The following is a 26,155-nucleotide window of genomic DNA, read 5'->3' as shown; positions in this document are numbered from 1 at the left end:
ATTTTAGTGACACCATATTTCACTCAGCCTTTTTATAGCTTAGCTCTCATAACAGCTATTTATATGCTCTCTATCAGGAGGTGTCTTTGTGTGTTGTGGACTGCTCTACTGCTCAGCAGTGTTCTTTGGATGAGTATACAAGTCTGCTGATCCCTCAAGCCACCCATACTACGTCAAGACAGATAAAGACGACAAAGTAGTGTTCAGTCCCATACTTAATGGCTTAATTTGTGTATTACTTTGGAACTGTAGAATGAAGCATCAACTATTTTCCAATCTGAGAAATCTCGTATTGTTTGATTTTATAAAATGAAAAATTCCCACACAGAAAACAGAACGAGGTAATATTCACAAAATGATTTTTCTGACTCATTAATGTAGGTTACTACAACACAGCCAATTATTCCATGTTCTGTATAGAAAAAATACTTCATTCGTATAATGATATTTCTGTAATTGTGTTATGTTTATTTTTTTCTTTAGATACCTTCTTGGATACCAATCCCACATTAATTATTCAGGCAGGGTCAAAAAGAAAATGGGACACAGGCTGAAGTGCAAGATGGGAATTCTTGTTTTCCATCATCTGCAGTTCTTTACAGTTCTGCTTCTGTTGCATGATATGTAGACATGGTCATTATTATTTCAGCAGCCATATGATCCAAAAGAAGCGCAGAAGGGAACATTATGTGTTCAGAAGTAAAATGCTGAGTTATCGTATTGTGAATTTGTTTCTTGTAGAACACCCACACACATTAAGCACAGAAAAAAATTATTTTCTGTTATGAATAAACATCTGCAAGATTGCACAATTCAAGATTGCATGAATTTTGTTACATGAACAATAAACTAGTGGAATAACTTTGAAATCTATGAAGCATCTTAAAATAGAAAACTTAATTACTATTTGCATGATGACTCCTTCTGTAAGGCATGAGATAAGCAAGTTGAAGAGAACTAGCATATCCATGGTCTTTCAACAACACCCTGATTTCTCACCTGAGAAATTCTCAATGATATTTCTGCCTGGAAGAAGAAATATATAGCTTTATATAGAGAGACTATAGCATGCTAAATATTTAACTGGTTAATACTGAAAAAATTCACAACCTGTATAACAATATGTGCTCAGCTATGCTCTGTGATGAAGGGTAACTGCTCCAGATGTACATCTCACTTGTACAACAGCTGACACTTAAGGTAAGCAATTGGTACACCTAGAAAACATCTCAGAATTCATGGCAACTTACCAAAATATCCACCTGACTTATGTGCACACTATTCCTAAAGAAAAGTAATACATCCACTCTTCAGCAAGTCTCCTAACTACGAGGCTACCTTGCCTAGGGACAGAAGTTTTTTTTCCCCTCTCTTCCCTCCTGTGGTAAGCATCTGAAAGCACTAGTCACAGACTTTCAAGAAGTGTATGCAATGATTACTTCTCATCAGCTCTGTTCTAAGCTTATGTGTACAATAACAGCTTTATGGAGCTGAAATATCCTAAATTTTCTACTGTCATACTGCTCTGAACTCATTATTCCCTGCTGATCATGTGTAGAAGTCAGAGAAACCCTTTTAGTTATGTGTTTTCTACACAAAGATTTTTAAAATCATTTTTGGTTCTTCTTCTGTACTTTCAATAGCTTACAACACTTTCTCTACATTTGGATTTTTAACCACTTCCTTAATGATAAACTACAGAAAGGGACAAGATTATCCCTTGCTGTGCATTTTCCCTTTTCAGACCTAATCCCTATCAAGGGAGACTGCTATGACTTCACCTAGATACTGTCCCCTGTGAGGGGAAAAAGAAAACAAAACTAACTGGTTAAAAAGAAAGCTAAAATCCATGATGTGGAGGAAAGCATCTTTTCCTAAGAAAATTCACAAGCAATCATTAAAAAACAAATAACAAAAAGGGCTGACTTCTTTCTCAGAAGCTATGAAAGCAAAAGCAAACTCTGTGGTGTAGAGTTCCCACTGCCACAAGAGTTGATTTTATCACCAGTAAGTTTTAAGCAATTGATCTTGATTTTTGCTTATACAGCAGGAATCAATTCTGCAGTTGGAGAGGGCACTGCTGAGGATGGCAGTACCAACATCTGAAACTGTTCCTACAGCTTGTCAAAAAATCACTTTAATGCTTCAGAATAATAATGTTTGCAAAAGTAAGTAATTATTGAGGCCTAATGGAGACTAAAGTGAGGTGCTTCAGGAAGAAGACCTTTTGTTCAGCCTCATTATTAACATTCCAGGCTTTTAGCAAGTTAGAAGTTTCTATAATTATTTTTCTTTGAACAACCTAAGAGCATAAACATTTTAAAATAAGCAATACATTTACAAGCATTTTCTCCATGACAGCATGGATATTTTAACCTTAAATATTTCAATCAGAAGGAAACAAAGAAGGCCCCCTACAGCTTTGACAACAAAGAATCTTAAATCATCTCTCCTTGCTATTTTATCACTGATCAATAGACCTAAATGCCATGCCATCAAACTGCAAGATTTGATTGCAAAAGCTGTCTTAGCTGGAGGAGCTTCTCTCAAGTTTTATGCCCCTAAAAATGGCACAGTAGAGGAAATCCTAACCCTACGTACATCAGCCTTTGTCAGATGAACAGAGATCCTGAATGAGGGTTGCTTTGGCATTCTTTGTCTATCACCTGTGACTAGAATAACAGTTTGCTTTGAGGCAAAGAGAAGAAATCTCCTTGAACTTCTTTTTCTGTTAATTATGAAATCAGCTATATCCTGATCTGCAGTCTAATTCAACTGCAGTCTCCTATGCTGATTGATAGTTATTTATCCTATTATATTCTACAAACAAACCTCCTGGGTTCCAAATCCAATTATCACTGAACCTAAGTGGAGGAAAAAAAAAGGGGGAAGAGGGTAAAAAGGGTTTATCTGAACATTTCTTTATAGAGAAGTTCAAAGATACAATTCTGTAAACCCAAAGAACTGCTATATGTAAGAGTGCTTCACCACTGATTCGCCTGTTTATCAGACAGAAGATGACAGAGCTGCTGAAGAATGGCCATTTTCACAAACTTAGCCCAAAGACATGAGTGAAAATAAGACAGGAAAATACAAGTGCAAATTGCAAGGATTATTGCAGGTTGTCCTCTTCTAGTTCATGTTTCTGTTTGAGTTATCATTACAGCCCAGCTCAAAAAAAAAGACCTGATTTTTAAGAGCACTAAATATGCTTAGGAAAATGCCTCATTTTATTATGATAAAGTTAATCATATATGTGCGCGTATGCAAAACTGCAATCTAGTTGATAATATATACTATCTATTCTGATAGTTTTCCTTATGAAAATCATTTAACTTGTCAGTCTCCTCACTGGATAAACAGTAGATAAAAACAATAATTTTATTTGTCAAAGTGTGCCATTTTGATTCATATTCTTCCCAGTAATGTTGCCTATCGTAAATAATTTAAAAGCTCATATATATTCCAGAAAAAGATATAAACACTGGTAATAAGACACAAAAAAGAAACACTGTAAGTCATATTCTAAACTGTATTTAAGAAGCAAGGCAATATTATCAAAGGGAGCAGACTTCACATAGTTTAGGCAGAAGAACTAGGACACAAAAAATGGAGAGCAGCAAATCACAGCTTTTCCAGCTAGCAAGAAAACATTTTGCTACTTTCAGAACGTCCTGCACATGATGGAAAAGCCTTATCAAGTGTCCCAAGGGGGCTTACAGTTTTGCTTCAAACTGCTGCCAATAAATAAATAAGGTCAAATGTCCTTTACCATTTATACATCTGTGAGCATACTGGCAGGGCTGAAATGGCAGTGAATAAGCCATTTCTTCTACTGTTCTTTACAGGAAGACAGAACTTCAGTCAAACAGTTTACAAGGATTTAGAAGAATTCTTCCAAATCTAAAAATATCTTTAAACACAACCTGATCAATTTGGAAAAATCACCTATAAGGCACCAAATGTCTGCAGTTAAAAACCTTAATCATCTTCAGTAAGAGATTTTCATTCCTAGATAAAATGAATAGCTTGTCCTCAGACCTACCAGCTGAGCTACATAATACATAATAGATTTCCTTTTATACTGTTTTTCTATCTTGACTCTTAAATCTTCTAAACAGGAAAGTTCCTTTTGATATGCATGATGGATGTTTGGACAAAGCTCAGCAGGTTGCTGTCCATTAAATTTTGCATTTTTTATTTCTGTGACAGTACAGTTGTAAGGACAGTATACAAAGCAAACTTGAGTGCAGGCATCATTTTACACTCGTACTCAGCTCCTACTCATTATTCTTCCCTCACTATAACATTCCGTAACTGTTTTGCTCCTCTGCAGCATATCCGTGAGATTTTTCATAGCATTTTCATTTAAATTCTTCCCAGATAAGAACAGTGAATCATAATTTGAGAGATTCTTTCATTAATTTGCTTTAAATTAATGTTTTATGTAAATGACTCAGAAAAAGGAATATTATCCAAAATTATATTACACTCTTTGAAAAAGAATTATTATCAATTTTCTTTCAAGAATATTACTTACTGCAAAGTTGTCTTCTTTGAAGATACAGAAACTACTTATCTGTTTTTTGCTTGTAGGGATAATTAATTCAGTTGTTTAGAAAAAGCTTTTCACATGTGTAATAAGGGTATTCAATTCTTTGTTGTTTTTCCATTTTGATTATATTAAATAAGTTTTTTCCCTCACATTATGATACCTAACTTTATTTCCAGAACCAGTGTATTTGAAAGCAATGAAATCAACAGTACATTCTTTTCAATGAGATGAATTTATAAAGCTTTTTCAACATACTAGATGAATCTGTTTGATTGCCTCAATGTTCTTTAATTCAGTAAGAGATAATAGTAGTAGCATTTTCTCATTAAATCAGTCCTTGAGCTACTACTTTGTCAGTTTTGAATATTTCAAGTGTAAAAAGGGATAGATTTGGTTGTTGATATTTATGCAAGAGTAAAATATCTTTATTTGTAAAAGAAAAATCTTAATTAGCATAAATTTAGCTTTCACCAAAGCTTCTCTAATATTCAAAGGAATTCCTTTATACAGATACAGCAAGGCAGCTGGAAGACCAAAGTCATAAACATCTGTTTATAAAGATTAATGTTTTGCAGTGCATTGAGAAATTTGGTTGCTGGTGCTACACTGAGACACTGTCAGTGGTAAGAAAAAATGCATTCCATTACCCTTCTAAGCATGAGAGGGTATAAAGGTAGTAAAGCACTACAAGATCAATAAGAGAGTCAAGCAGCTTAATAAGTTGCCCAGAGAGTTTGTGCAGTCTGCCTTGGGTAATTCTGAAGACCCAGCTGGATAAAGACCCAAAAACCTCATCTCAGTTTAACATATCCAACAGTGCTTTGAGAAAAAGATTGGACTCGAGCTCACCTGAAGTCTCCTCCAATCTGAAATCTTGTTGCTCTATGAAAACTCTTCATTTTTTTGTTTTTATATTTTAACAGTATTTCTCACAAAACTTTTTTATCTACTTGTTAAATAAAATGGTATCTTTAGAATTGTTAGAAGAATTTGCCCTTGTCCTTTGATGCTATAGTCTACTGCATATCTATGTACAGTACAGCTCTACAGTAGCTGACATCAATCTTTGATGCAGACACCTATGATCTCAAACTGCTGTGTTCTTTTCCTGATAACCACTGCCATTCCTTTAACACTAAACAAGTTAATTAACTTACTATCACTAGTCTGCAGTCAGCATAATCTGTGGAACTTTTTAAGGTCTCAAAATTGTGAATGATTGAAAAACATTGCTCCAGAGAATTGCAGAAAAAAAACAAAAAGTTATCATCTTTAGTGAGCTGCCAATTACAGATGAACTCTTAAGTCAAATTCCAGCTGTCTTTCGACTTGTGAAATGAGGACACCAATCTTCTTCCAAACAAGTCATACAGTCCTCTGCAGCTAGACCATTATCCAGAGAGACACAGGTTTATCAAAATTCTCTCTTGATGGGCTTGTCTTGGAGAAATTAGGATCAGTTCTGTTGCAATGGGATAAGTCTTTTTAAGTAAAGATTCTTTTATCACAAAATCTTAATTTTATGTTTTACAAGAAGCATTAAGTCATATGGGCATACAGTTAGCCTAGAAATGTACACAGAATTATAATTGAAGAAATTGCTGATTAATGTTAGTTTGGAGAATTTCATTTAATCATCACTAGTTATACTCTGAGATCACTTCCAAATTGTTGTCAATGAAATTATCAAAGGTCATTTGCAGCAGATTATCTGTGCTTGGATAATTCTTTTCTCCCCTGGGAGCCTAAACATGATTTGATAGATTCCTAACAGGGCTGGAAGGGAACTCAAGAGGTCATTTCATCCACCCTCTGTCCCAGGGCAAGATCAAACATATCAATCTTGACAGATGTTTGTCTAGACTGTCTTTTTAAAAACTTCCAACTATGAGGAGGATTCTAAAACCTCCCCAGGCAGTCTATTGCAGTGCACCACTATTATTACCTTTAAAAGGTTTTCCAGTAACTAATCTGAATGTCCTCACTGCAATACAAAGATAATACTGCTTTCTGAATTACCATTGATATAGAAAATAAATTATTTCCTTTCTTTTACAGCCATTTCTTCAGAAGACAGATCAGAGATCCAGAAAATGCAACTAAATGTAAGGGCTATCCAAGACAAAACAATAAGAGATTTAAACATGTAAAAGTTCTAGTGATCCAAACTTTTTTATTTAACACTCAGGAACTAAAACTAGTCACAGTACTGCAGGTAAACAGCACAGTAAAAATATGTTTTCCTGATTATTCATCTGTTGATACATTTCATGGCAATGCTTTTGATAACTCATAGTAAACTTACAGTCCTTTGATGCAAACTACTACAAAGCCATTTGTTCCCTTTTTATATTCCTGCCTAATCATAATACCTTGAATATATGTTGGACCACATACTTTTTTCTTCCAGACAATATTTAGCGAGACGATTTTGAAATCTTTCTTGTGCCTACTGTTTATAAACATCCTTCAGGCAGCAAACATCTGCTCAGTCGCTAAATGCCTTGCACTTATGGAGGAAGGTTGAACCAAGGTATCTTTAGGTTTCTCAGAAGTTTCTCCTTAAATTATTCTAGAAATATCCTTTCTTGGATCCTCTTTCATTTAATACATTGGTAATGTCTCATGACTTCAACATGATTGTTACTTGATTATCTACTCAGAAGCCACGCAGGCAATTGTTAATTCCTTGCTGACACGGGCTCACTCCCTTCGAAGTAAGTGGCAGTGAAATCAGGAACTTGACTCTTAAAAATCCAAAGTTACATCCCTGAAGTAACAATCTACTAATGAGCTACCTGTTCTGTTCCTTCCAGGAATATACATTATCCAGGACAAAACAGATACTGTAATCGATTACACTGAAAACCTTCAATTCTATAACAGACATCCAGAAAGGCACGACAAGAGTTAAACAGTGAAAGCTAAAAAGAATTGGTTCCGTTTTGTTCTTTGTTTTTCAGAAAGTTTGATAATTAGTGGAGGGGCACAGTGGGTGCGGAATTCATTTCTCAGTATCACACTCAAAAGCAAGCTGAATTCCTCTCTGTGCAAAACCAACCTCAAGCTACCTTGACAACAAGATACCAATAACCCTGTAATTTCAATTGTTCACTCTTTTTTTTTTATTATTTGTACTGCATCTCAGTGAAGTCTCATCTTCCCAGCCCAGTGCCATAGGCTAATAGTCTGTAACAAAACTCACCCTCAAAAAATGTCAGATGTAATGAAAAACAACTTCACAGATGAGAAAGTTGGCCTTCACTAAATCCTAAGGGCCCTAACTCCCAGATTCTGCAGGTTCTTCTCTTTCATTCTCCAGCCCATATTAAAAATGTTTGTGAAATTGAAAAATTCCTGCTTCTTTCTACTGAATCACTCATTACCCATCAAAGTATAACAGATTTTCAAAGAACGAAAATTCTATTGCCAGTTGAGGAAAAAAAAATCCCCAGCAACAGAACCTAAAAACTGACCACAAGCCTTAATGATCTGCTGAGGAATACTGTACAGAATTAGTAGAAGGAGACTCAATCTGCCAGCCTGAATGGTTTGCCTTCTTATATGACACTGTTATACAATAGTGAAGGAAGTATAAAATACTACAGAAGTGTTTCTGTAACATTTTAGGCTGGTATAAATTAATTCCAAGGCACAAGGCCTTTAATTCTGTAAAGATCTGATGACCATTAGGAACCACAATGAAAGACTAAAAATGGAAAGAGGTGGGAAAGCTATCAAGTGACATAAGATCACACTCGCTTTAATTTTAAATGTCTATTGGTGTGTATTTGGACAGTATTGGCAACAAATATATAAGCAAATCATAATATGTTAAATTAGCAAAAACAGGGCTAACATTACAGAGCCGTCCATTAATTTTTTACTACAACTAACAAAAGCATTTGACTCTGAACTTCACCACCAGTACCCACTAAATAATGTCCAAGTCAGAAACAAATATCCTGATTGAATTCTGATGGTTTGACTTGACAATCACCAGACCTCTATAAATACAAAATGAAGTTAACGCATTGCATCTAACTGATTTTTAGATGCTAAAGACCACATACAACTAATGCTGATCAGATTCAAACAAGCGTCCTGGAAGCAGAAGTCAAAACACTAGCTCTTAGTTCAGAACTGATGTGAAATGGTGGCACTTACGAGAAGAACAGAGAAACTATCAACAGTATCACTGTATCTTTCTTAACATATGGGAGTTGCCTCTTTTCTTTGGTATTAACCAACTGGTATAACTCCTTGATAAAACAATATCACTGTAAAAGTGTATTAGCTTAGAGGCAGTTCTTTATGAAATGCTCAACCAACATCTCATTGATTTATGCCATAGTGTAACACAATGTACCATCTTTATTGAATAAATAATATACCACTGCTATGAATGTGAAGATTTTCCATGTTACATTTTCTATTTTGGCAGTTTGTTAAAGGTCAAGTCAATGCTTTATGCTGACTTTAGACCTCACCAAAAGACTTTTCAAAGCATTGCAGAGCTAAATCCACTGAATCTCACACATGGAGCAGTGAGTTAATTTTACAAGCTACATAGCAAAGATCAGCTCTTGCCACTCTGAATGAAAAAAAATCCACATGTGCATTTAGACCTTTTAAGAATTTCTTAAAATCTAAAAGTAATATTTTCTATTCATAGTTTTTGTATGTGTAAAAGTCTCTGCTCTCACCTGAAGCAAAATGAATGGCTTGAGTCTGTAGAGCTCAACACTTTAAATGTTACATAACTCTGAAATCTCACATACGTAAGGCAAGCTAGTCATTTCTGAGTACCTCATCCTTATTTTGGCATTATGTAGGAGCAGAACAATTCTGAAACTGAGTTGTATCTACCTATTCTTGTAAGCTTGAAACTACCTCCAGTATCTCTTTAGATAGTCTTAGAAGCATAAAATGCCTCCAATAATACATGCAACAATTTTTATTAAGAGTAAAAAAAAATAGATCTCAGAAGGTCATTCTGGGTTTCAATAGGAGATTATTTAATATATTTTATTAGCTAAGATGTGGGTCTGCCACTGCTGCCTACAGCATTTGAGACGTCATTCAAAAATGATATAATTGCTCCTATCTAAGTATTTGGAATATTTGGATCTGTGATTAAATACCAAGTCCTAATTCTTATAGTCTTTTATCCACTATGTATGTAGAGAACTATGTAGAGAACTTTCATTTTCATTTCAGTTCAATAAATTATTTTCTGTATACAATCTAAAAAATAAAATTAAGGAAAAAATCATGCTAATTTGCTCTTGGCTTTTTCCCTGTCTAGCCTAAACACTGAAAATGTCAAGTTTGCTCACTAATTAAACATGTCTGTCTTAGACTGCACTTGTATCTTTCATCATAATGGTGCAGAGTCCCAGGGAGACATTATACATTCATGTTTTCAAATATAAGATGTAAAAAAATACAAATATAAATTTAATGGAGCAATCTCTTAATGAGATAAGCAATTATGGCATGGGAGAAATGAAGGAATTAGCCTCCTGAAAAGTTCTCAGTATTTATGGGCCTGGGGCTTCAGAGTCTGGTTAAAACACATTTTTTACAATCCTCTAAAAAGAAGAGGAATGAAATGTGAGTTATTAGTGGAAGTCAGGGAAAATACACTAAAAAATGAAGTGCTAAACTGCACAGTGTGCATGAAATTTATAATATAAATCACAGATATGGCATTTTCAAGACTGGGATTGAAATTGTAAAGGAAAAGATTTCTTACTGTATTTTGGCTCATCTGCATCCACTTAGAAACCATACTAAAACAACAAACAAGCAACAAAACTAACAAAATCTGCTAACCATAAAGACATGCATTAACAATCCAAAACTGTAGCAAAAGAAGCATTTTCTAAAAGTCGAGTTCTAACAGTGGCTGAAGCTTCCCGCTGCTCAAGCAACTAAGTGCTGTCCTACTGGAATTCTTTTACTGATTATGGTTTTTTTTTTCTAATTTCTTCGAGAAAAGACAAATTGAACTTTCAGTTTTAGAATAATCAGTGAGGTTCTGCTTTATAAATAAGTCCCAAAAGTTTGGTATTCCAATACAGAATAGAAATTAAGTTTCAGAACCTTGAAAGCAGAGTTATGCAATTACAAGGTGATATACAGCCAGATTATTAATATTAAAGAAAAACAAAGAATTTTGCAAGGAGTCATGAGAGGCAACGCAGGAGACAAATATGTCCCATATTCATAGAGACTTTTGGAATTAAGCTTGATTTTGATCTTGTTTATACAGTCTGTTCTACCTGATTTCATAGCAGTGAACCACTGGAACACGTTGCCCACATTGGTGATGGATGCCCCTTCCCTGGACACATAAAAGGCCAAGCTGGACGGGCCTTTGAGAAACCTAGTCGAGCTGTAGGTGTTCCCATTCATCACAGAGTAGTTGAACTAAAAAACTTTTACAGCTTCCTTCCAACTCAAACAATTCCATGATGATTCTATGAAATTTAAATGGATCTTAGTGGGAATGGAATAATGTGCTTGATTTTAGAAACACAGCAAACTATCAGAAATGGAGATCTATTTTCCTATGCACCAGATAACATACAGACCAAGAAGTTGCCGTTTTTGCCTTGTTTGCTGTGTTAGAGGGACAATGATGTAAACACTTCACAAGAACTATTTACAGTGGTAAAGTAATTCTGAATTAATTAATAGGATATTTAATTGAACCATATAGGCAGAAGAATAAATACCTCTTTGGTTGTATTCCCTGGGGTTTCCTGACAGTTCATTAATGCAAAAGTGCAATCTGCAAGGAAATATAATACATTCTGTTTCAGTATCTTGTCATATCAACTGCTTCTGTTTTCGTAAACAGAAAGTTAGCTGCATTTTTCTAAACACATAGCTAAATGTGGAAGCTGCTAAAATAATCTCTTCCAACACAACAAAGCTTTTGTTGATCAATTCCACTGACACTGAAGAAAATCAATAGGGAAGCTTTTCAGAAATCACCAAAATTCCGTTTTCAGAAAGAATTTGTGCACTTAGAGGATTGCATTTCAGTGCAAGTTATTGGGACAACAGCTCCTAAAACACACATGCTTTTCAAGAGCATATGTTCATGTCTTCCTCTTGGCCTTTCAAAAATATTTACCTTTTGAAGCAAAATTTAGAATGCTTACTTAGGCTGGGAGAGAATTCAGTAGTCCTGAAATATTTCTTTTTTTCTTTTATGCTACCACTGAAGGAAATGAAACTCTAAAGGAAGCAACCAAGCAATGGTAATGGTACTACTGCTCCTCCAACCATCAACAAAATCTACTCTACCATTTTATCCTATAATATGGATTCCTCAGATTCCACTGGAAAACAAAACAAAACCACTACCCACATTAGCAGAAGGTTAGCAAAATTGGCAGAAACACTAGCTTGTTCTATGCGTTCAAGTACAGGTCTGTTTGAAAGCAACACAGAACTCATCACTAATTTCTTGGGTCATGATTTCACCTACCAGATCTTATGAACGTTCCCTCTGCTCAAAATAAGTGTTTCCCCCTGAAGCATGCAGGCATATATACCCCTGTAACCATGTTCAAGTAGTTCTAGGTAACTAGAGTTTTCAGGTCAAATATATTCTTCAATCTTTCCTACAGTCTGCATCTCTGGCAACAGTTGCACAGCCAACACAAAAACATAAAGACAAGATTTTTTTTTATAAGCAGACAGTTTAAAAGTAAAAAATAATTTCATATCCAAGAGTCAAAAGCACAAAGTGAACGAGATAAAGAATTTCAGAGTTTCCACTCCTCTCTAAGTAGAGATTATTGGTTTAAACAAGCAAAACAGATATGACAGACAGATTGGGGGTTTACCACAAATGTGCATTTTAACAGCATGCAAAATGGACACATTTCTTATTTAGAGATAGTTAAAGCAATTTTGATTGAACTGCACTGTTTAAACGCTTTTGATAAATTGCATTTGAAACATGATTCCTTAAGTTTCATACTAAAAGAAATTAAAATAGGCATTCAAGAGTAGTAGCAAAAATCTTATACAAAATATAATGACTTTTCAGGCAAAGCTAGGTCCACTGTCTGCACTGTACTTGCCAAAAATCATCCTTTTGGAAACTACATACATTCTGACCAGAAATAAAACTATTTGGCATACAACGTATGATGTGGGTATTACAGTATTTTTTTCAGTAGAGCTCCTCTAAGTTGGATTGTTACTAAGTATTAATCCATGAACATCATCTTCAATAATACTTTTTTACCCAAGAAAAACTATTTCGTTTCTCCCTTTCTCTTTTCCCTTCTTTAAATCTCCTTCATTTGGTTTAATGAAGGTTCACCTACCAGATCAGCACACAGCACCAGACAGTAATTTCACATTTTTCCAAATCATCTCATATTTATTCTACAATTCACTGCAGTTTTGCTCCTGTAGATTCACTGATGGTTTCTGATTGTGATAATTAAACTACTCCTTAATCCCTGTTTCTGACAGTGGCCTCATCTTCACCGCCTTCTTCATAAACTCACACTTAATTTTTCCTCCCAAACTGAGCATCTCTGAGATCAGCAAGGCTGTTGTCCAAATTCTCACAGTGCTTTAATCGTGATCATGTGGTTAGCCATTGAAGCTACCCTTTCAGAGCTCTACCTATTCAGTTCATTTTCTTTTAAATCCTTTCCAGAGTGGCTTACCTCATGCTGACATGCAACACTAAAGAAATTGTTCAGTAATTCGTACATTCCTTCCAGCCACCTTTCTTTTGTACTACGTCAATCTCACACAATTGCTAGGTCACTGTCCAGTTTCTCACCCTGCATCCAAATTCATTCTGAGTTCTGCAAGCGTATCATTCATATCTGAAAGGATTATTTTTGACACTTTCAGTGGGAGATGTTACTTCAGATTTTCATGGAGATGATTTTCTTTCACCTGCACAATGAATATTATTTAACTGTGTTTTATGCCCTTCAAAGTATTTTTCCTTGCATGAATCACATGCTTGTCTTCTCTCAGGATTTCTCTAGTTTCTGATTTAATAACCTTGGCTGGCAGTGCAAAATCTCCTATCAATAATATTCTTCAGACATTCTCTCCTGAAATATTACTTCTAATTCTATCCTTGGACTCCTTCATTTTCAATTCAAAACACATAATATGTATGTTGCTCCAAAAGTTATGCCTCCTATTTGTTTTTATGGAAACTACAACAGACACAAACAGCAGAACAACACTTTAATAGAGCACATTCTCAGATACAAAACACTATTTTTTCAACATAGTCACGACCATTAGCTATGCTTTTTTGCTAGCAATGAACAAGAGCCTGCATGCTGCACTTGTAAAGGTTTGCACCAGAGGAGGTGACCCACTGTTGCTGTCACCACTGCTGAAACGCAGCACCTACTGCCTCACTGTGCTCACATTCAATGTTTGGTCTCTACAAACATTCAGCAAGCGCTGATGAATGTCAGTGGGTGCCATTTTTTCCACATGGAGGAACTCAATGACACACCTTTGCTTCACAGGCACTCCCATGTCAGATGCCATTCTGTCAGACTGCCCCGCAGCTGCCATCTCACACAGCAACAAAATGTAATGGAGTACTGGTGGGAAGGTGTCATGGTTTTGTGATTTTTGGCTTTCGGTATTCCACATCATAACATCATGTGGGGCACTGGGACTTTAACTGTCAATGCTCAAGTCCTGGGTACCTGCCCTGAAGAGAAGAAGAACTACATTCCCCAGGGGACCTTGCGGTCAGGGAGAGGAGGTTTAACTCCTGGCAAGGTCGCCTGATTGTTCTTTCTCGCCTGCCCTTCGTCATGGGCGCTGCTCCCGTCTCCCTACTGCTCAACTGCACTGCGCATCTCACCTCAGCGTTGTGGTGAGGCCTATCCACCTTTCGGACATTCTCTCTCTCATTATATTTGATTTATTAGCTTTAATTCTGATTATATTGTATTATAGTGTGTTATCTTGCATTCCGATAATATACTTAGTAAATTAGTTTGTTTCTCCTCAGATCGGTGCTGCTGTTTTAATTATTTTGGGGTCTCCTGTTTCCTTTTTTTCCGGAGGCGCGGATCTGCGGATCCCTCCGCCCCGCTCGTCACGGAACCGGGCCAAACCAGCCCGTAAACCGTTGACAGAAGGTTCAACCTTCACTGCCTTACTACCAACATCAGCCTCTGATGTTCTGATATAATAAAACAGGAGGCATTACTTTCAGAACTGTACTCATAGTTGGATAGTCTCTAGACAGATTTGTTTAAAGAAGCAGTAGTGTTTTAGTATTGACAAGATAAAGCTTTATAGTATTCTATTGCTGCAATAAACTTGTAAACATTAAACAATGAGCATGATGTGCCTGAGCTACTTGCAAGTAGATTTAGGTCAGCTGCTTTATGATACCTGACTCAGCTACTTCTGATGAACTGACCAGACAGAATGCCCACACTGCGAGGAGAGCGCTTTCAGTAGACTGAGCAGCGTAAGTAGACACAGACTGATCTTTCCCTTCCCAATCTCTGTGTCACTAACCTAGTTGGAAGTGATGTGACAGCACTGGAGAAAAACTAAAACCTGAATAAGAATTTTGTCTTTTTTCTTGCATCTCAGTGTGATTCAAACCAGCAGACATATTATGCCTAGGTGTAACTGTATTTATGTAAGATACATAAAACACAATGAAAACACACTGGAAATGGAAATGGACAGTTAGAAAATATTTAATACAGGATACTGTCTTAAAAAAAAAAAAAAAAAACACCCACAAAAACAAATTAAAAAAAAAAACAACACCTTTTCATCAGCTAACGAGGGTTGAAACAGCTTTTAGATGTATTATTTCATCTTAGAAGTGATGCAAAATTGCACAACAGTGAGAGATAGAAAATTAACTGCAAGAAAATGACATGAACAGTTGGCACGGTTGATTTATCTTAAAAAAAAAAAAATCAATACATGTTTTATATTTAAGTTATATACCCACCAACGTAGATGGGTTGTTTTCGTTTTATAATGAGATTGCAAAGTCAAAGTCTATTCTTAGAAGAGCATCATAGAGATTAGAATCCTTTTCTAACACCTTTTTAGACACTGACAAGCAGAAATCACCAGTACCAAAAAATGCAAAACACCAATACTATCTTCTCAAAGTTCTCTTCCCTACGCCGTCAACAGATATTTTATTTCATACACTGAGCAATTCATCATGAATTAGACTTCAGGGCAGATTTAAAAAAATTTAGGCACCTACCACTTCTTCATGTGTGTTTTCATATAGCCATCTAGTAAATAATTTTCTTTACATAACAATTTTCTCCTGTGTGAAGTTACAGGAACCATTCTGTAGAACTTAGAATACTAAAAACCCCTGTAAAATTTGATTAAGCAGCAGCTTTTTGGAACTAAAGCCTTTCTTTACACAGACATATTAAGATGCTGTAAAGTTCTAACTAAAGTGTATGTATACATGATATATATACTCCATTTATAGTATATACAGACCATTCATCAGCTACGCTACCAAACCTAATTAAGTGGCCTTGTTTGCATTTACGTAAAGAAATACGTTTTTGTGGTGCTTTTTCTTTGTTTCCCAAAGGAAAAGTAAGAATAGTACTGTTTGTTAACCAGATTAGAAAGAGATGTAAAAGAAGTACCTTGGATAATTTGAATAAAACATATCTAAAACTTTACTGTTGAAAAGCAAGGGAAAAAAAAAAACCTGTTCAATTGAATTATCAAGAAGTTACCTTCAAAAATGACAATTACAAACAATTAAACTATTGGGAAGAACTATACAAATTATTGCACAGGGTTGTAGAGATATAGGCACGCAGCGTGCTGCAAATTAAAGTCGCTTATTAAGTACAACTGGAAACAATATGTAAGAACAATTGCTTAGTCAACAAACATGAGTCAAATTTTTTGTTGGGGATAAAAGAATTCAATGGGATAGTTTGCAGTGTGTTAACCAAGTATTTGCTGTTGTCAGAATAGAAAATAATACAAATATGACATAAACACAGCCACTAAATTCATCGTCCTGAACACTCTTAACTACTTCATCTGCAAGGATAAATGAGGACACAGCCAAGAACCCCACTGCGTGGATATAGAGTTCCCTCCACACTTCTTCTCTGTTCTCTGTCATTATTAAAAAGGTCAATTACTTATGTTAATGATGGGAAAGAAAGTGCTTTAGACAGATCAACGATCTGACAGACATTTGAGGGAGAAAAATAAGTTAGCGAATAGTTCAGAGAAGGAAACTGTAGCTGAAGGATATCCTTTCACATGAAGGATATTGCATTAGGGTTTCTGATATACATCCAGAAGACTTCCATGAAGTCTGCAGCTGCTGAGAAGTTCATCTGAAATTAGGTATAGTTAAACTTGAGAGTTACTTATGTGCAATATAATGTGAAGCCAATGGGATGAGTTTCAACAAGGCCAAATGCCGGGTCCTGCACTTTGGCTACAACAACCCCAGGAGACGCTACAGGCTTGGGGCAGTGTGGCTGGAGGACTGCCTAGAGGAAATGGACCTGGGGGTATTGATTGATGCTCGGCTGAACATGAGCCGACAGTGTGCCCAGGTGGCCAAGAAGGCCAATGGCATCCTGGCTTGCATCAAAAACAGTCTTGCAAGCAGGAGCAGAGAGGTGATTGTTCCCCTATATTCAGCACTAGTGAGGCCGCACCTCGAGTACTGTGTCCAGTTTTGGGCCCCTCACTGCAAGAAAGATATTGAGGCCCTGGAACGTGTTCAAAGGAGGGCAACAAAGCTGGTGAGGGGTCTGGAACACAGGCCATATGAGGAGAGGCTGAAGGAGCTGGGAATGTTCAGCCTGGAGAAGAAGAGGCTCAGGGGAGACCTCATTGCTCTCTATAACTTCCTGAAGGGAGGTTGTAGTGAGCTGGGGGTCGGCCTCTTCTCTTGTGTCATTAGTGATAGGACCAGAGGGAATGGCTTCAAGCTACGGCAGGGGAGATTCAGGCTGGACATGAGGAAGTATTACTTTTCAGAAAGGGTGGTCAGGCACTGGAATGGATGCCCAGGGAGGTGGTGGAGTCACCGAGCCTGGGGGTGTTCAAGGAAAGACTGGATGTTGTGTTGAGGGACATGGTTTAGTGGGAGCTATTGGGAATAGGTGAATAGTTGGACTGGATGATCTTTTAGGTCTTTTCCAACCTTGGTGATTCTATGATTCTATGAATGTGAATGGTTCCTGTTTATCAAGAGAGTTGTATCTTACAAAAGAGCAATAGGATACTATTTTCCTTCCCCTGGTACAATTAATACTTATCTGGTAACTAGGTAAGACATTCATAGGTTGGTCAAAAGAAAGGCCTACAAAAAGCAAGTTCTTTTGGATCAGTGATAATTTACAGGAAGCTCTACCGCCTCCTTTGGGTTTGCTTTGCCCATTTCACTTCCAGTTTTGGAGGTAACTCCTCTTTTCTTCTTTAGTTGGGCTGACAAAGTGGTTTATGCACTACTTCAAGTGGTGAGCAGAGCCAGAGACCCATTGAGAAAACAAGGCAGGCAGCAGCAGAGGCTTCACAGATGAAAAGGCAGTCCCACCATTCCTGAGCAAGACAAGCAGAGCAGATCTGGAAAGGGAACCAGGCTTAACCCAGAGTTCAGATCACTAGATAGAGTGATCTGAGAATCAAGCCCCTCGAACAGAGTTTGGACCAGGGCAGGACACAGGCATGTCTGCCCCATCGCTCAGCCAGGATGACCCTCAGGAGCACTGCTCAGTTGGCTCTCCTTGCAGACACAGTGGTACAGTTAGCTTGTCCTAGTTTCATGATTTTTGTTATTGGACATAACTACAGCAGGTTCCCAACACTGGCAGCTAAGCCATCATGTGGAAGGGACGTGTTCTGGGTCCTGACATCAAACCTCAGCACTAATCTGTCAAACGAGAGGTATGATGCAAGATCACTTCAGATGAATGATGGAGTACTAACAGACTAGTAGTTGGAAGGTTTAAGAAATGGAAAATATCTCAGTCCTCCTATACAAAATGGAAATTTTCACACTAATTCTTTTGAGAATAATGTCTAATCTTTTAAAAAATCCACACTTTGTCTCATTTTTGTGGTGCTGATAAATGCACAGGTGTACAATAATAATAATATGTATTGCTATATCACATAAGTAAACACAGAATACAGCATCACATAAGAGAATTCCTAATGGAAAGTAAAGCTAAAATCCAATATTACGATTATTACAAAATTACCCAGACCCAATATTACAAAGGAGAAAAGATCATATAAGTCATTTGTTATGCTACAACAATCATTCTCTGCTTTCCCTTGCCATTAAATTCTTCTCAATTCTAAAACAACTCTGAAGAGCTGGATATCTATTGAGAACTTAAGTGGAATTATATACAGTGTGTTTTGTTTCATTGTTAAAAAAAAAAAGAAAAAGAATACAGTTTACAATATAAACAATAAATTTGAAGCTTCAAATTCTGTATTACCTTTTACTGGCATTTCTTATCGTTGCAAGGGTAACACAGGTAATTCTAAATAATGAGTGTTATGGTGGTTATCACGGTTAAGTTCTGTAGTGTTTTTATATTGAATGGTAAATGCTTAAATATTTGCAACTAATCCAACAAGTAGACTCAGCAGGAATGAATCAGCCATATAGATGCAGGTCTCTTTCTCCTCTATTTATTTTGCTCTTATAACCAAATTTTCCCTTTCACAAGTGCTGTAATTTTCCTCTGCATTTTTGAAGAGGAGGTTTATTCTTATCTCTAAAAAGAAACATGATACTCAAGATTATAGCCTGCCGATAAACCCAGACTTCAGCTAGAGCTGAGAGGTTTCTCACACATCTCACTTCATTACTAGATGAATGCTTACTTGATTTCAGGCATTCATTATGATTTAGTTTATTTGACCTCCACAAATAACATGCCAAAGCAGTAGACAAATGTCTTTTGAATTAAATCTAATCAGTTCTATTTACAGATGTCATTGCACTGAAATACACATCTTCTGAATACGATAATTCATGAATTTTAAGATCAGCAAAGATATCTTGTCAAGCAAATTGAAGTAATTTAGTTATTCGAATAAATAATGGATACAAACCAGACATTCCAAATTCAACAGTAAAATATTACTAGAACATTTTTGTGTTGCTCTTTAGCTGTGCCAACATGTAGGTGATAAACTGGAAGTAACATTTACCTCCACACAGGTCAGAAATGCTTAGGAACTCAACCCACTTCGGTGCATATATATGAATTTAGCTGCTTTACTTTAGACACATAATAGCTGCTTTGAATCACTCAAAACAAGAGCTGGATACTGCATTTAAACGCATTAAAATAATTTCCTAACCAAATTAAGCATAAAAGCAAGTGGTACATTTTCAAAACAGTTTATCCACAAAAATACATTTTATTTTAAGGCAAACATTTATAGTCCTGGGGGATACATGGACTCTAGCATCTGATAATGTTTCACAAAGATGATGAATTAATGATATGACACATTACTCAGATTAAGGACTGGGCCTTCAAATTGCTAGGGCTGCTCCTTTGCAATTGCCTAATTGTCAGGTATGTTTTCAGGTTCATGTAACAGAACAAATTATATTTTGCCAAATACTACATTTCCATTACATTAGGCAATATTTATGCTACATTTTTTATTGCATATCTGCCTTCATCATAGAACTGAAAGCTGTTTTTTTTGCTTGGTTGGTTGATTGGCTGGTTGGTTGTTTTTTTTTTGCAATGCCCTGCCTCTGCTGCCTAGATTGATTTGTGAAAGGAGATGGCTTGGCAATAAAAGGAGGGGAAGATACTTTTCAAACCTGTCATGGGCATTTCTATGTATTCTGTGGTATTTGAATGGTATGTCCTTTCTGACAAAAAGGCTATTGCCTGCTGTGAAATAGATCAATGGGTGATATTGTGCAGTGATTGCTATTTGTTTAAGAGAAATCTCCCTGACTGACCCACTTCCTGTAATGCATAAAAAATAAATGACAGAAGTAATATTTTTGTTCTTGTTTCACTTTCATTCATCTTATTTGATCAGCACTGAACAAAACTGACATCTCATCAAACCCTAAAGTGTATTTCTACACTGGGTTCATCAGAGGTTGGCATTTAAAACACAGACATTGCAGGAACAAATGTATTTGCTAGCTCTGTCCATCGATGTAAACCTGACCTTTATCCCGTAGATTTATTGACACTGTGCTGCTTTGTATCATATTTCATTACTATGTGGAAAACCAGGAAAGTCCTTCCTGTAAAACCACTTTTGATTCTCATCTACAAATTTTTGCATCTACGGTAGATTATCTAAAGACCAAGAAAACCTTAATGTGGCACATGCTTATTTAAAACAAAGTGATTACCTACACGTTTAAAAATGGGTGTGCATTGCTCAGTTGTACCAGTCCATAAGGATGTTATGCAAGAACAACAACATCGCTGAGGGGCATTTTTCTATGGTCTCTTCTACCTCTCCCCAGACCAAACATACTGCAATTTCTAGGAAAGAAGAATCTAATACTAAAAATGTTTCAATTAGGTTTTATAGGTTCAAAATAATCAGATAAATTTCATGCACAAAACATGATCTATACTCAAATACCACGCTGCTAAAAGAATAATGGATGTGTCTTGCTGTTACGCAGTATGCTTCTACTTTGTTCCTACAGTCACCTAGGAGATATGTAAGCTCCTCCATACACAGGGTATTCTCAAGCAACATCTGATTGATAAATAGCCATTTTAACTATAGATAACAGCTCTGTGACTAAATATTTTGTTCTGTGTGCGGAAATTTTAATGAGAATAAATAAAAATTAACAAAGCTAAATCTGATCATGCTGAAACAACACATTTTCCTAACTAATTGGCTAAATAATGGTTTGCATTTCTGCAGTATGTTCTCTTCCTAAATCCCCTGGAAGCTTTCCAACAAGCCAGAACACAGAAGCACCATGCTGGTGATCCCTATGTGAATCACATCTGTGTTGTCGTTTTCAGCCTCCTAGGCTTGAACATATTGAAATAGTCAATGCTTGGCTGTAAAGCAAATAGGCTGCTTTCCCTAAAAAAGAAAAATCTATTACTTGTGCTAGATTCTCAAATCCTAATATTTACTCTTGTCTGAATGATGGGTAATTGAGCACTAACATAAACTATCTACAGATTTCCCTCAAAATGATTGTTTCTCTTCTTAAGAAGAATTGGAAAGCAAATCATTCTTTCATTCTCGTATTAATTGAGGATGAAAGATTGGAGCTAAGTCCTTGAAGTCAGGGGAAAGACATAGGGCAGGTGGCAAGAAAGAGGGGGAGGAGCATTTCACTTGTCTGCTTAATCTCTGAATCTGCACCGACATCAGTATCTGAGGTAGCTGTCTGAGGGGAGATCTCTATGTGTCACGGAGTTGACCAGATCAATCTATGTCCGTGACAGGGGCGACAGGCCTCTGCCCTTCCCCCCCACCCCAGTCCCACAAAAATGGGAAAGAAGGAAGGGAGGAAAAGAACAGCGGCAACAATCTATGGAGGAAAACTTATTTTACTATAATATTGGAATACAAGATAACACAATAGATACAATTTAATTGAAATTGAGATTAATAAATCAGACAAGATGAGAGAGAGAGAGAGAGTTCCCGGGACCGATTCAAACCTGAAAAGCTTGGAACGGCTAGGAAAGCACCTCCAGCACCCACTGTAAGGCAGCAAGAGAGCACCCCCCCACCTGGAAGGGCCAGATCCCGTGACTGCTGTAATGTACAGGGATAGGTAGCTGGGATTGGGGCAGTGATACTTTAATGCCCCGTACACTACATGATGTTTTGATGTGGAATACTGAAATCCAAAAACAAAAAAAAACAAAAACAAAAACATAGAACCATGACATTATGCCATTGGAAATAAATAGGCATTTCCAGAGGATAGGCCATCTGAGATATCTTTAACACCTTCCTTTGGGATCTGACAAACTGATGCACTCCAAATGAGCTTCAGGTGAAGAATCTCACTGGGGCATTGAATTTCCTGTTATATGAATTTTAGGGATTTAAAACAAAGTTTTTCAAGGGGAAATTTTACAAAATATCAGAAGCAGGAAAGAAGCAGATTTATGACAGAAAGATGTAAATTCCTCAGTTACTACGTTCCTCTAAAACATGAAGATAATTTTCAGCATATATAATTAAGAGTTACTGATTTTATTCCCCTTCATTAATGTTGCCATGCTTTTTGTTTGGCAAATACTACGTGAAGTAAGAATCACCTTCACAATTAATAACATTTAACTGATTTAATGGAAAACAAACATAAAGGACAACTCTAGCAGTTCTTACAGAGCCCCCCATCTAGTAGGAGCAAAATGGAAGTGCATCCAGTTTTATGAAACCATACTTATTGGCTGGAGATCGTCAGCTTTAAACTGTTCTTTGATTTCTAAATGTATTGGTTATGTCCCTTGAGATTTTTTTTTATTTTTTAATCCTAAAAAGAGAATTTTATTTTGCCTCTACATAGTGCTATGCTTTGGAAAATTCAGAACAGGTTTTCAGAACATTCCAGTAGTTATGAAAACATAAAATTTGCTTGGAACATTTTTATTCTTTTCAGGACTGCTGTGGATCTGTCATCTACAGTCTCACTTTCCTCATTTGCAAGAACATGAAGACAAGAGATAACACTCATTCTAAAATATTCTGGCTATTGGTTATTTATGTATCACTACATTTTTTTCATCATAAAATGCTTATCGAGATAAATATTTATTACTATTATTATTGTTATCCTAGCAGTAGTGAATGAAGTTCATTTAAAATTAAGACTTCCATAATACTTCATTAAAATTGAAGTACAGTACCTTACTGAAGGCAGTGATTCCTGGATTATACTCTCTGTAACTAATTAGACTGTCTCATCTACAGAGCAACATCTTAAGTGATGAAAAAAGTCAGTGTAGAGGAGATAAATTAGATGACCTGACTACTCAGCTCCAGACTGGTTTGAATCTTCCTTTTGGCCTTTATAGACTAGCAAGGAAGTGCTGGAAGTGCTGCCCAGAAAATGTGATTGCCGCCAAAAAAATACAGATGAGGAGGAGATGGGAATAAGGAAGTTGACTGCTTTAGTTGATCAATGAAAGTGGAAAAACAGATGCCTCGTTTCATAGTTCAGATATCCCATCAGGGGAAAAAAAAATTATAGAGACATAACATGCACATAAAAGAAGCACGATTTGCAAAAATATTTCTCCGCCATCTCTACTTACAAATAGAAGATCTTTGAGCCCTTTGACTTCATCTGATGACTGTCATTCAAATTTTACTGACTCCCAAATTCTATGAGAAACTCCAAGACCAATTTGAATGCAAAATTCTTATAAAGGCTTAGCCAATCAAACGTATACATGGCTATGGTCTTTCAAAATAAAGACTATTAAACAGTGAAATGAGTTCAAATGAAAACAGTGTTGTCAGTTGAGACAACTGGAGCATCCCTGAAATTGATATTTTCCTTATCTTATATGAATACACTGTCTTGACACTACTATCCCTGTGTCTACTGCAGAAAATTCAGTAAGTCTATAGAAGCAGTTCACATTAGTTTCTTCAACCATCTAGAATAGTACGAACAACTTCTATTCAATCTAGTGATAAAGTTCTTTGCCTGTACTAATCTTTTCTACTAAATGTACATCTTAAAATATTTTGCAAGTACAAATTCACGTTATTTAGGCAAGAGAATCAGACTGGTTTAGTATTAGAGTATCAAGTACTTCAGGCTGTTTTTAAAAACTATTTTTCAAGTGTATCAGAAAGAAAAAGACACTGTACCTTGTGTCTTTTCTGCTCAGGCCTGTATGGATTTTTATACCTATAAGGGAGGGTTTTCAACTACTTGCTTGCACAGTCTAAAAACATAGCTGGCAAATAGCAGTGATTGAATCTCCAGCTGCTTTTGAATAATCAAAAAACAGGGACTACTGTTACACTAGGTAAAAACTATCTGAAATGATATTTAGTTTTTGCTGTGTTCATAGTACTTCAGCTCTGGTTTATAGCAACAACTATGAAAATCATTAACAATCACCAGTAATTGTATCAAGACAAACACTGTCAGCATTGGAAAAATACATTACTTGCAGATCACCCTGGACACAAACTGTTTTTTTTACTGCCAGGATGACAACATTTTCTTCATCATCCACATATACTCTACTGAAGACAGAACTGGATTCGGCAACAATAATGTTAAAACATTTTCATACGTCAGCTTTATCCCAAGTATTTAAGACTATTCTATCTGGTTGTCTGCTATCTTGCTCTTCGGGACATAACACATTCAAGGTATACTCTATGAAAAGCTTAGCAATGATTCCTTGCTTTTGGATCAAGAGTCAAACATTTGCCGATGCTGTTTTATATATATATATAAAACATATATATATATATATGCTCAGTTAACAGGGAAGGGTTGGGAGAAGCAGTTTTTATGCGCTTCTGACAAATTGCTTGACTAAGCACACTTTTTGTACTGTCTGCAGATGTTTATCAGATTCATAGATTCATGGAATTTGACAGAGATTACACTGACATCTCCATATATATACTTGATATATGCAGATACAATTAATTTGCTATAAGCCATGTCAGGGCAGTAATTACTAAATTGCGTAATGTTTCCAGATATAATTCCACTGATATTTACCTGAGTCCTTCAGATTACATTTTTTCTAAATATTCTGCACCATTGTCCTTTTTTTCTTAAAAAGGCAAAACTTCAAAGGTTTCCTTACCTCTTTCTCATGATTACAAGAGTTATGATGTTATAATCAGAGTAATAGTATAGAATTAGTATATAGTAATAACGTAAAAGAGGAAATACGTCCTGTTGAAGTAATGGCATGACTTCTGTTTACTGGATCTTGGAGAAATATGTGCTGATAGCACTGATGCATCTCTTTTATGAAGCTAGGTTTATAGTCAAGCAGTTTTTTGCTGTCTTGTTCATGCTTTAGCTGAATAATTCCTTAGGTGGAGATGTTCACCATGAAGCATACATACATACACAAGCAGACAATAGCACCACAGAGTGTCAAAGATAAAAGCAGCCTTTTTAAGCACAAGAATGTTTGCAATCTAATATGTCTGTAATAAGTTTTGTTCACTTACCTTGACACAGCCAAATTTTCTTTTGTGGAAAACCTGCAGTTCCAAGACACAGAACAATACTGAGAGCTAGAAAGTAGAACAAGAAAAAAGAAGAATCACTGATGGTAGGAAACAATCATAATCTCAACAAAGGATTGTATGTGTACAGTAAAAAACTGCAGCACTTCTCATAGAAAACTATTTCAGTATGCTATTAGAAAATAAGATAGATCTGGTCCCCCAGTTGACACTGCATTAAGCAGAAAGAAGTAAACAGTTCAGAGGGTGGTTTGCCTTCAAAGCAGAACAAATTTTGGATGATTCAAAGTCCCGGACTGATCCAACTGTTGTAACACAGGTCAACTGAAAAGATTTAATCACTAAAAAAAAATCCAC

The 26,155-nt window shown here is 36.2% G+C and overlaps 1 long non-coding RNA gene across 1 annotated transcript in view; it reads right to left on the bottom strand.

The window, feature by feature from the left end:
• The window catches only part of LOC122183336, an 85,674-nt gene that overhangs the window by 15,006 nt on the left and 44,513 nt on the right, over nt 1-26,155 (bottom strand). Inside the window, exons 3-4 of the long non-coding RNA XR_006180232.1 lie at nt 25,781-25,846; nt 11,299-11,354 (exon numbers count right to left, since the gene is read on the bottom strand). This is a non-coding gene — a long non-coding RNA (uncharacterized LOC122183336). The remainder of the gene's footprint in view (nt 1-11,298; nt 11,355-25,780; nt 25,847-26,155) is intronic.

The sequence above is a fragment of the Lagopus leucura genome, unplaced genomic scaffold (genome assembly GCF_019238085.1).
Source record: "Lagopus leucura isolate 7727_CA_CO unplaced genomic scaffold, USGS_WTPT01 Super-Scaffold_100017, whole genome shotgun sequence".
Classification (NCBI taxonomy): domain Eukaryota; kingdom Metazoa; phylum Chordata; class Aves; order Galliformes; family Phasianidae; genus Lagopus; species Lagopus leucura.
The sequence above is the reverse complement of the archived record's forward strand: the minus strand, read 5'-3'. Positions and strand labels throughout refer to the sequence as shown.